The sequence below is a fragment of the Schistocerca piceifrons genome, chromosome 1 (genome assembly GCF_021461385.2).
Source record: "Schistocerca piceifrons isolate TAMUIC-IGC-003096 chromosome 1, iqSchPice1.1, whole genome shotgun sequence".
Classification (NCBI taxonomy): domain Eukaryota; kingdom Metazoa; phylum Arthropoda; class Insecta; order Orthoptera; family Acrididae; genus Schistocerca; species Schistocerca piceifrons.
This window is the reverse complement of record NC_060138.1, coordinates 305,475,289-305,487,311: the sequence shown is the minus strand read 5'-3', so window position 1 is coordinate 305,487,311 and position 12,023 is coordinate 305,475,289.

The following is a 12,023-nucleotide window of genomic DNA, read 5'->3' as shown; positions in this document are numbered from 1 at the left end:
AGTCAAGAGCCTGCTCTCACCACGGACAACACAGTGGCCGATGGCCTTCACACGACGACCGAAAGCGGCGGCGTTAGCATAGAGTTGTCAGTGCTGACAGACAATCAACACTGCGTAAAATAGCCGTAAAAATCGATATTAGTCGTACGACGAAAGTATCTATTGGGATTGTGCGGTAAAATTTGGCTTCTAAAGGTCTATGGCAGCAAACGAGCGATGCGAGCGCCTTTGCTAACAGTACGACGTCACCTGCAGCATCTCTCCTAGGCTCGTGAGTGTGGTGCAGATCCTCCGAAGCGATGGACCAAAGTTGTCAACAAGGCACTGCGAAAGTTTGTGATGGCTTCATAATGGTTTGGACTGTGTTTATATGGAATGGACTGTGTCCTCTGTCCAACTGAACCAGTCATTGACTGGGAATAGTAATATTTGGCTACTTGGAGACCATTTGTGGTCGTTCATGGACGTCGTTGCTGTGGATGACTGTGCACCATTCCACTGGGCCATAACTGTTCGCGAGTGGAGAATTCGAGCGAACGCTGTGGCTGAGCCGTGGCTGGCTCACGTTGATGCCGCTTGTTCTTTGGCATTTGTCACAACTGAGTGGCGTATTTCTCCCTGAGTTTCTGCCATTACGAGTTGCTGACTTGACTCTTTCAGCGGCAGCGGCAGCGCTTATCGATACTAGTACTGCTGTACCATCTTTGGTGTGACCGCTATATTTCCGTGTGTGGTGTGTGTGGCAGTCGATCGGTTGGGACAGAGCAGTGAGGAAGTGTCTGTGGTGCGGGGTCAGGCCGGGGCCTCTGGCGGCGTGCACGTTTGGTCAGATTTGTGAGGCGCTACCTGGGACAGCTACAAAGTTCGTCGCCCATCGAACCTGGAGACTGAAGTTGAGTGATCAGTTAACCTGTTATGAAACCTCAACCGCTGTGACATCTCTTTGTTCATTGCCATTTGTTGCTTTCTGGGCCGTTCCCGCAAGCAGCAATGTGTGGTGTGCTGGAGTCGGCGAAATTTTGCAGCCATCTTCCTGTATGGTGTTTAACTATTGAAGTGATTGATACTTATTAGTGAAGTGCACCAGGAGTATCTTCTGCTTTGTGGCCGTTAACGTTCCAGTTACCTGCCCTGGTGGTTAGCGTAGTTTCTCGGCAGTGTGTTTCTCCTCAGCATGTTGATGCCGTCCGGCACTGCGTGTAATTTGACAGCCTTTGATGTTGTTCATATTTTTGAGTGGTTATTGTGTCTCGAATGTATTTAGAAGCCAATTTTCAAGACTTAATGCCGCTGGTATCTTCGTCCTCGCTCATTTGTCCGTTGTCATACTGTTGGTCAGGCGGAAGCTAGCTGTCCAGGCTATACACGAGGACGACTCTCGAAGTCAGCCAAGGATTAAAATCGACCCACAAATATTCGCAACAACCTCAGGCCGGACTCGTGTGCCAAAGACGCTTGCGCGAGTCCTCACCTTACTCGCCGGCTGGAGGGACACCCCACGACAGATCGATCTAGTGGCGCCAGAAATTCAAAACGTGACGCCAGCAACCCCACCACGGCTCAGAGGCAAAGCAAAATCACACAGCCCACGGGAATATGGACTTCGTGCAGTACATTGTTTTGAAGGTAGCGAAAATTTTGCAGCAGTGTTACGACATTTCACATGTATTTGCAGAGGTAATCATAAAGACTTCATCACTCTTGTTGTGTTGGTTTTCAGCTTCAACAACTACTCTCGTTTTACAATCAAAGTAAAAACACAATTGAGACATTAAGACTCCGATATCCTGCTGTAGATATGTCTGAATCAACTGTGTCTTCGCCGGCCGGGGTGGCCGAGCGGTTCTAGGCGCTACGGTCTGGAACCGCGCGACTGCTACGCTCGCAGGTTCGAATCCTGCCACGGGCATGGATGTGTGTGATGTCCTTAGGTTAGTTAGGTTTAAGTAGTTCTAAGTTCTAGGGGACTGATGACCTCAGAGGTTAAGTCCCATAGTGCTCAGAGCCATTTGAACCAACTGTGTCTTCGAAAAAGCCCGTGGTCTACTGGCAACCGTCATCCGTTCTAAACTTATAGTCACCTGTTCACGTCAAAATGTATTATTATTTTATTTTATTTTTTTTACTACATTTCGGCCCTCGTCTAATGTTTTCAGTCTGATTGAATATCGAAGATAATTCGTTTCACATTCTACCCACCAGCAATAACAAGTACTTTCAGAAACAATTCTGCACGACAGTTCGTGGCTGCGTCGCGATTATAACAGCTTACGCTCGAGCGTTTCCTCGCGCTGCAGCGGCTACCGGCCACCGGCCAGACGCCACCCGTCACCAGAAATCCGGCGCCACGCATATGAACGCAGCGCGACGCTGTCAGTGTATGTATCATCTGCCATTTTCGAATTTGAATTCTTGTTATTACCCTGCCGTTGAGCATTGGATTTTGAATACTTGAAAATCATGAACTACGGTCAACCCTTGTAAAATTGAGCCGCAAGTGGAAATAGGTGTATCATATGCAACACAATATTTACTTTTGGTATAACAGAGGGGTGAATGCAGAGGAGGCAGCTAGAGTGATGTGAACTGTGGGTGGAGCGAGTTCTTTTGGGAAAAATACGCCAGAAAAAGATATTCTCGTTTCTACAAAGATCGTTCTGGCATGAATGATTTTCCACATTAAGGAAGTCTCGACTACTGATGTATGTGATGGATTACCATTTTAACAATCATGTGACATTTGCATTCAACGGGCAAAGTTCAGAAGTCTGGTGTAGGAGTACTGCATGCTCTAATTCGAAACAACAAAAATCAACGGAGTGACTATTACTGAACGTCATCAGGCCGCTTCTAACATTGTGCGTGGTATCTGTTTGTTCTATATCGTGTCTCCCTACCACTTTCGCGCAACGACGATCTGACCGTGTTTTTTATGGAATTGACTAGTTTGAACCTGGGACCTGTTGCTGGTAAGGAGACGCCAGACCACACATGACATGTAGTGTTCAGAAGAGTTCAATGAGACTAGCGATGATATAACCAAATACTTAATGATTTCAGCCTCAGCTCCACTGCACTCCCTGTAAAAGAATCTCAATACTAACTAAATTTAGTGGAAGGGGTTCAAGGCTTTCCTATTTTTAGTTAGCTGGTAAAATTACGTCGAAAAAGCAGTTAAGTTTACCACTGGAAATTTTATTCTACTCATAAAACATCGTTTATAAATTACACTATTGATAAAAGGAAATGTTATAATACAGGATGGTAAAAACCAACTGCGTTCAACAAAAATGTGAACGAATATTCCCTGAATGGGTTTCCAAGTTCTACAATGGATCGAAGGATGACCTATGCCATATCACGTCTATAATCTAGGTTTAAATTAAGTTTCACAAATGAGAAAACTATAAAAATGGTCTACAGTGACCCTCAATTATCTTTAATTACTTATCTAACTTGTCGTAAATTACAGTGGCTGATGTGGCTTCTCAGTAATATATAACAGAAAAATCATCGCGTTTCAGATGTTTACTTCAAGTGGAAAATGTGAACACCATGAGCCTTAATTGACGATCGACACTAGTATTACGCAAAAACGGGGTGTAACAGATGAGATCTCTGCAGTTCTGAGTGAAGCTTTATGCGCCGTTATGCGGCATTGCGTGCGTTCATTACCTTGTCGGTGTTCGTCAGGGGGTGGCGTTCAGCACAGCTCCGCTCACCTCGCCGTCTCGGAAGAAACTCTCTCCTACCTTCTCCTTACTACAATTTACCGAAGTTGGTTTAAAAAAACTTTCTGGCTGTGTTTTCATCTAACCAATCAGGGTCTCAAAGTTAACCTTAAGCTCCACCTACAAAAATTCTGTCTATCCAACGAGAAACATTATAGTTTTCGTGGTGGGGCAATGTTTTTAAAGTTTGCAATGTAACAGAGTCGCTAAAACTTGCAGCTGGTGTGGTCCTTTTAGTGTTATCGTAAGATCTATACTGTTCTTCTGGAGGGCTCTATCTTTTAACATGGGCTGGGGGGTGGTCCTGACGTACCAGAGACGCCAAAAAGTCTCACGCTAAAACTTGCGGCTGGGGTTGCCCTTTTAGTGTTATCGTAAGATCTATACTGTTCTTCTGGAGGGCTCTAGCTTTTCACATGGGCTGGGGGTGGTCCTAGCGGTTAGCTAGCGACGTGGGTGTCCATCCCTTACCGTAGGGCCCTCCAGCTTAACACAGTTCTGCTCTCGGCTTCTGTTCTCGTTTCTCCCCTTGGAACTGCGTCTATCTCACGGTGGGAAGGTATGACATGCATTTAGGCATTCTTGTGTTAGTCTGTGGTATTCCATTTGCTCACTCGTTACTCGTATTACTTTGGTTAATTTAATGTCACGAGTTATTCGGAGCTATGTGACATACTACTGGATTTGCTTATCATGTCAGGGTTTCCATGGAAGGTGTTGGATTTGCCTGACACCTTACATATCACCACCCTTCGAACTTAATTTTTGCACTGAAGCTAGGCAATGATTGAATCATTGTCTAAGTCAGTCAAAAATTATTCCATTATGTAAATTTTGTTGCCTACTGTTCAGCCACATTATTCTGTTCTATGCTAGTTTGTATTACTAATTTATATCTTTATATTCTTCCACATTATTATCAAAAATATGTTTATATTGACAAGGGAAGAATATTTTTATTGTATTATAATTATTATTTTTTAATTATTTTCTTTCTTTATTTAATTGCGGTTTTTTAAGAAGTTTGTTATCGAAAGTGAGGAGTCTTTCACATCGATTTTCTTAGAAATATTGTTTTTATAAATGTGGTAATTAAGTAAAATCTGTTCCTAACACATTTTCTAAATATCATGTACAAGTAAAATGTTTTTGTTTCTAGACACTCAGTTCAACATTGTTACACTAACAAATAAGAATTATTTCCAGGAATTGCTTTGACAAAGAAATATACATACACAAGTATTGAGATATTATCCTAACAAATGGTACAAATGTTAAAAAAATGGGAAAACATCCAACAAGGCAATTTTTTATTCTTTGCTTTTATAAGGAGCAAATAAGTAAAATATGGCTATTCTTTTATTTTTATGAGGAGAAAATAAGTGGCATATAGTTTTAGTGTTTATTATGCCTTACTTTTGTTCTTTATATAGTGTCCATTTCAGAACTAATGACTCATTTTTATCGATAGTCTATTTTTTACTTAAGTCCATAGTCAATGACTGTTATTTTGTAGTTTATTGGCTGTCTGGTGTGCTTAACTAATTTAGTCTTTCACACATTCCTTTTGCACAATTCCTACACCACATAATTTGATTTCACACATTCACACAATCCTATGAAAGTTTAAGCATGAGGTTGGCAAATGTTTTTTTGAACGAAGGTGATGGACTTGAGCAAGATGGATGTGGGCAAGTCTTTGCTTTGTTCGTCGTTCCTTGCTGGCTTTGCAAGTGTGTGTTGCTGTTGTGGAAGTCCCATAATGGAATGGAGCTGTGAGTGGTTTACTGGCTTTGTATGTGTGAAAGTCATCGTTATGTGTCGCTGAAAGCGGTCGTTTGTCGTTGTAATACTTCACAGAAAGTATTTGTATGGAGTGTAGCCATGTATGGAAGTGAAACATGGACGATAAATAGTTTGGACAAGAAGAGAGTAGAAGCTTTCGAAATGTGGTGCTACAGAAGAACGCTGAAGATTAGATGGGTAGATCACATAACTAATGAGGAAGTATTGAATAGGGTTGGGGAGAAGAGAAGTTTGTGGCACAACTTGACCAGAAGAAGGGATCGGTTGGTAGGACATGTTCTGAGGCATCAAGGGATCACCAATTTAGTATTGGAGGGCAGTGTGGAGGGTAAAAATCGTAGAGGGAGACCAAGAGATGAATACACTAAGTAGATTCAGAAGGATTTCGGTTGCAGTAGGTACTGAGAGGTGAAAAAGCTTGCACAGGATAGAGTAGCATGGAGAGCTGCATCAAACAAGTCTCAGAACTGAAGACCACAACAACAACAAACTTCACAGACGACTAGTTTACAATAGGATAGGGATTTGGGAAGGTATGTCGTCTATTCTTCACCCATCTTCTTTCTTGGTCTCAATCTTGCGATCTTCAACTTCTGTTCTTCCTGCTTTTTCTCTGCTTCTTACTTGCTTCTTGGTTCTTCTCTGGGCATGATATGGAAATATGTATTGATAACTAGTTGCTTTGAAGTTCTCCTCTTAGTAACAGTTCGATAAATTGTTTGGGCGTGTCATTTTTACTTTGTGGAAGTTTTCTTCAGTTTCGTGCATCACGTGCTGTTTAATAGCAGTAGTGTGACTTTTACACATATTTTTTGCCAGTGGTGGCTTGCCCAAGCGGTCTTCTTGTCGGGCCTTTTTTTGCTCGCTCCACTGAGTCGGGGCATTCAGAGACCCTTCTGGCATTCGGTGTCCTGTCATGTCTCTGCAGGGTTCTGCCACTGTGTGGTTCCGTGTTCTGTCCCAGCAGGGTTCCGCCACCCTGTGGTTCAGCTTGGCAGCAGATTTATTTACTGCCCACTTTGGCTACAAGGGCCTTCTGTTGGTCTCACTGTCCTTTCCCTTCTCTCGATGCTTCTGCCTTATAGGAATCGTTTCTTGCTAATTATGTCCTTTCCTTACTTGATACTTCTCGCGTTGGAACTTCTGGGTCGTTGCATCTCGTCCTTGCTGGAGTTTTTTACAATGGTTCTTACAAAAAGTTTTACTTATAATCATCTAACATATGTCTAGTATCTACATTGTTTTACGCCTTCTTAAAAGCTTTACAAATTTCGACGCCCTTTCCATGTTACAATTCTAAGATATTTTGAGTCTTAACATCTACAAGACTCCTTAAATTCGTTTTTTATTTTTGTGTAGTGTTATGGTGTATAGCATTTTAGTATTTCATGCTGTTAGACTATCTATGCTTTATCCCATCACCTTAATCTATGGTACTATTGGTGTTATTTTTGTTTTTGTTTTTATTGAAACTACTTTCTTTTTCCCACCTTCCTCTCTCTTCATTCTTCTTTCTCCTGACGATCTTATCTGCAACATAACCTTGAAATATTTTGCTGATTATTTACCAGTAATAAAATTAATCTTCAAACTTTTTGATATGTCTCACATGGTGAAGTCCTAAGGTTTTGCCTGTTTTTGTGTTCATTAGTTCCACAGCATTATCATGAGCAATTTGGCTAATTATGACAGGTCCTTTGTATGCAGCGTAAAACTGATGTATTTTGTGTTTCTGTTTGCTGGAGAGATGGTGTGTTTTTACAAATACTTTCTGGCCTACTGAGAATGTTCTTTTAATTGCTGTTCTATCTCCTCTTTCTTTTCTTTTAATGGCTGCTTTTCTGATGTTGGAGAGTGCTGTTGCTATGACTTGTTTGTGCTGTCTATGTGCTACAATAGGAAATCTAACATTTTCTATGGTTATGTTTGGGGGTTCAATATTTTTAAGTTCAGTAACTGGAGGTAGTAGTGAAGTGCTATGTGGCATTTCGTTTATTACTTCTTGAAAATCTGTAAGGTATATATCCCAAGTGTTGTGTCTTTTGCCTGCATATAATCGGCATAAAGTGCCTATGTCCTTCATAGGTCGTTCTCTGGATTTACGCTAGGTTTGTACTTAGATATGTAGATGGGTTTTATTTTGTGTTGTTTTAATGTGTTCTGCTATTGCACTGATTTGTATTGTGGGCCATTATCCGAAATTATTCGTTCCACTCGACCTACTTGTCTGAGAAAATCTTGTCTAAATGCTTTACTTATAGTAAGACCTGTTGCCTGTTTTAATGGTGTCAAGGTAACATATTTAGAAGTAAGTTCCAAACGACAAATATGAAAATATATCCATTTTTTGTGCGTGGGAGGGGCCCCATCAAATCTGTTGCAGCTATTTGTTTTAATCTTTTAGGGATTATTGGAAACATAGGTGGTTTGGTTTGGAAAGTGACTTGTTTAGCCCTCATACATTTTTTGCATTTGACTAATACTGTTCTCATTCGTCTTTCCATATTAGGAAAATGGCATGTTTGTTTTATTTTTAAAAAGCATTTTTTTGGTCCAAAGTGGCCATTACTTAAATGTGTATAGCATATGTACTTATTAATTAGTTCATCTGGGATATAAATTAACCATTCATTCGTTGCAACATTTCGTTTAAAAAATAAAACATTGTTTTTTACGAGATAGCGCTGTCGAATGTCTGGAAAATCCTTACTTCTCCACTTGTGTTTGATTCCAAGTATTTCGGGATCCTTGTCCTCTTCTTTGCCTATGTTTTTCAATGCTGTCGTAATGTAGTTTTCGAAAGGTACTTGTTTCATATAGTACATTGTAAACTGGTCTTCTGCTGCTTCCAAACCTATGATATTGGATGCACCCTGTGGACATCGTGATAAAGCATCTGCTAATACATTCGCTGGTCCTGGTATGTGTGTAATAGTGAAGTCAAATTCTTGTAGTATGAACATCCATCTGGCTAACCTCCCATGAGTTAGTTTGGCAGATAACAGAAATTCTAATGCTTTGTGGTCAGTGTATACTTTTGGTTTTCTTCCGAATAGGAAGTATCGAAAGCGTTGGAAGCCCCATACAATGGCCAATGCTTCCAGCTCCGTGACTGAATAGTTTTTCTCGCTTTTTGTGAGTACCAGACTGTCAAATGCAATTCTTCTATATGCTCTTAGCCTTGCCTGTTCGTATTCTTGGAATAAAACAACTCCTAAACCTGTTTTCGCGCTATCAGTGTCCATACAAAAATTTTGTGTTAGATCAGGATGTGCTAAAATCGGTGCTGTTGTTAGTGCGTTTTTCAGTTTTAAAAATTCTTCATTGGCTTGTTGATACCATACCCATGGCGTGTTTTTTCCAGTCAGTGCACATAGGCGTGGTGTTGCGAGAGAGTCGATCCAAATAAATTTTTTATAGAATCCGGTGAGACCTAGAAATCCTCTGAAAGTTTTCTTATTATACGGAGTACAGAATTCTTTGATTGCCGTTAGGTTTTCTGGGTCGGGCATTACCACTTTCTCGGAAACTATGAGCCCTAGAAATTTGACCTCTCCGCTTCCAAATTTGGATTTTGTTAAATTTACTGTGACCCCATGCTCTTTCATGATCTGTAAAAACTGATTTAATGTGTCGTTGTGATGTTCCCAAGAGGGTTCTGCTGTAATCACATCAACATAACAACTAATTTTTTGTAAAATTTCAGGACTGAGTATAGTATTAAATCCTATAATAAACGCTGCTGATGATATGTTTAAACCAAATGGCAATCGTTTAAACTGGTAACATCTACCGAATACGATAAATGCTGTAAATTTTCTACATTCTGGGGCCAATTCTACTTGCCAGAAACTACACCGTAAATCAATTGATGAAAATATCTTAGCACCGTGGAAGTTTTGTATCAATTCCTCTAATTTTTCTGGACAATCTGTCTCAGTGAATATGATTATGTTGATCTGTCTGGAATCAAGCACTAACCTGATGCTCCCATCTCGATTTTGTACAATATGGAGGGGGCTGTTATATGTGGAGGTAGCTGGTTCAATAATATCGTCATCTAACATTTTAGATATCTCCTGGTATACTTTATTCCTGTAGCTTAATGGGATTGTATAGGTTGGCACTCTAAATGGTTTGTGCTGTTTTACTTCAAACTTGTACTGAAAGTGTTTAATACTGCCAGTCTTAGGTAAAAATACCTCTACTTTATCTCGTATAATACCCTCTAATTCTCTTTTACTGTGTTCCGAAATACCTTGAACTTCTTGCAATTTTTCGTCGATTTCTTTATGGACTTCTAACATGAGTTGAGGCGATTCCCCCTTTTGTGCAAACCATTCTAATTCTTCATCCTCTTTATCTCGCCTCATTCTTAATTGTTTGTTTATAACTGGTATTTCTTCTAATTTTAGCTTTTGCTCAAAGAGAAGTGTGACATTCCCGGATGTTACGCTACCTTTCCCCATATCTATTATCGCTCGTCTCTCATTTAAAAAATCTCCACCTATAATCAAATCCACAGTTAGTTTAGGTATAATCACGAAGTTGGCATCGATCTTTTGACCTTGACACGAAAGAGTTAACCTTGTTTGTCTCGTAACTTTCACAGCATTGTTTCTAATAGGACCTCTTACTTTAATCTTGCGTGTTTTCAGAACTGGCAATTCCTCATTGGCATTACACTGCATGAATAAATTTTCTGAGATCGCAGTCAGTTCACTTCCGCTATCAATTACAATGTTGACTGGGATATGCTTTACCATGGCCTTTACAATTGGTTGAATTTGAAAGGGTTGGTTCTGTTCTTCTTCTTCTTGCATCAACGAATACTCCTCTGAATCATACATGAGTCTTTTTAGGAATTTCCCTTGTAAATTCGAACTTTCTGTAGGATAAGCTTCGACTGCTACTTCTCTCTCTTTTATTTCCTCTTCTCTATTTCTTCCTTCATTTACGCTTTCTTCAACATCCTCTACTTTTTCCTCATCCTCGTCTATCTTCTCCTTCTTCGTCGCTACTTCCACATAACCGCATCTAAATGCTCTAATTATCGCTTCGTAACTTCCTTCATTATATACGTTGGGTTGTGTGCCCACTCGTAACTTATTTTCAGCTTCTGTCAACTGCGCATTATCCTCATTGAATTCGCTTTCCCTGGTTTCCATCTGAAATAGCTCTGTAATACTCATTACTTCGTCCTTTCCTCTCACATTCGTTGTACATGCCTCTGGTAATTTATCTTCCTCGTCAGTATTCTCCCAATTAATTTCGTCCCAACACGATATTGTTATTTTCTTGTCTCCGTTTTCATCTGGTCCCTGCGGATTTGTTTCTTCCTTCTTCTCTTCTCGTGATAAGGTATTTACTTCTCTGTTCAAGGTGCTGCAATTGTCCTGGGTGGGTGCGTCATTCTCTTTGGCTGTCAATTCGAACGTTTATCGGGGTTTGGTGGTCTTACCTCCACCTCTTCTATATGTATTCTCTTTTCTTGTTCAGCTTGTTGATAGTGGTTTCATTGTTGATAATTTGTCGGTGTATTGGTTCTCCAGTACCCGTTCCGGTTGTCATTATTCCCTCTGTAATAGTTGTTGCCGTTCCTGGGTGAATTATAGTTATTGCCATATTCTCTTCTAAATCCATAACCGGTTCTTTGTTGAAATCTATTGTCGTTTCTTGGTGCGAAGTTATCACATGGTTCGTAATTATTGTTTCTTTGTACTGTGTCTTGTGGATTCCACTGCTTTTTGCTTTCGTTTTCACATGCGCTTCGTCTTTTTCTTGCGTCATCTTCCGAAAATATGAACTCAAGTTCCCTTAGAATACCTTTAAATGCTTCGACGTCATTGCCTCCGCGACCTACTAATGATTGCTGGTATTTCAATGGTAGCTTCATCGCGCATAATTTAATCAACTCTCCGTCACTGTATGGTACATGTAAGCATTGATTTTTCTTTGCCATTAATTCGAAAAATTTCACGGGACTCTTCTCTCCTGAATTTTCAAAATATGTGTTCTGTAATAATTCGTACTTCACTCTGTTCTGTGATTCGCTGGATCAATATCGTGAGAGAAACTTCTCTCTGAAATCTTCGTACGATCGGCATGTCGCTACAACATTTTGCATGGTTTCTGGGACTGTTCCTGACATGTGTGCACATATAAAGTCTAATTTGTGTGCTAGCGTCCAGTGTTCTGGCAATCCTACTCGGAATTGATCAATAAAAGTTCGTGGATGTAATGAGTTTCCTTCTCGAAAGTGTTGAAATTTTCTGACTGTGAGGAAATGATCGTTGTCGCACTACGTCATAGTTCCATATGAAATTCGCGATTCTTCGCCACTTTTGTTTCTGATCATTTCTCCCGTCCTTCTTTCCGCTTGTGGTAGATCCATTGGATATTGTCCACTGTAACTTTCGCCTACCCTTGCGTAGTATCGTTGAAGTGGTACGCAATAATTTTCTTCCATCGGTTGTGAACGTGTAG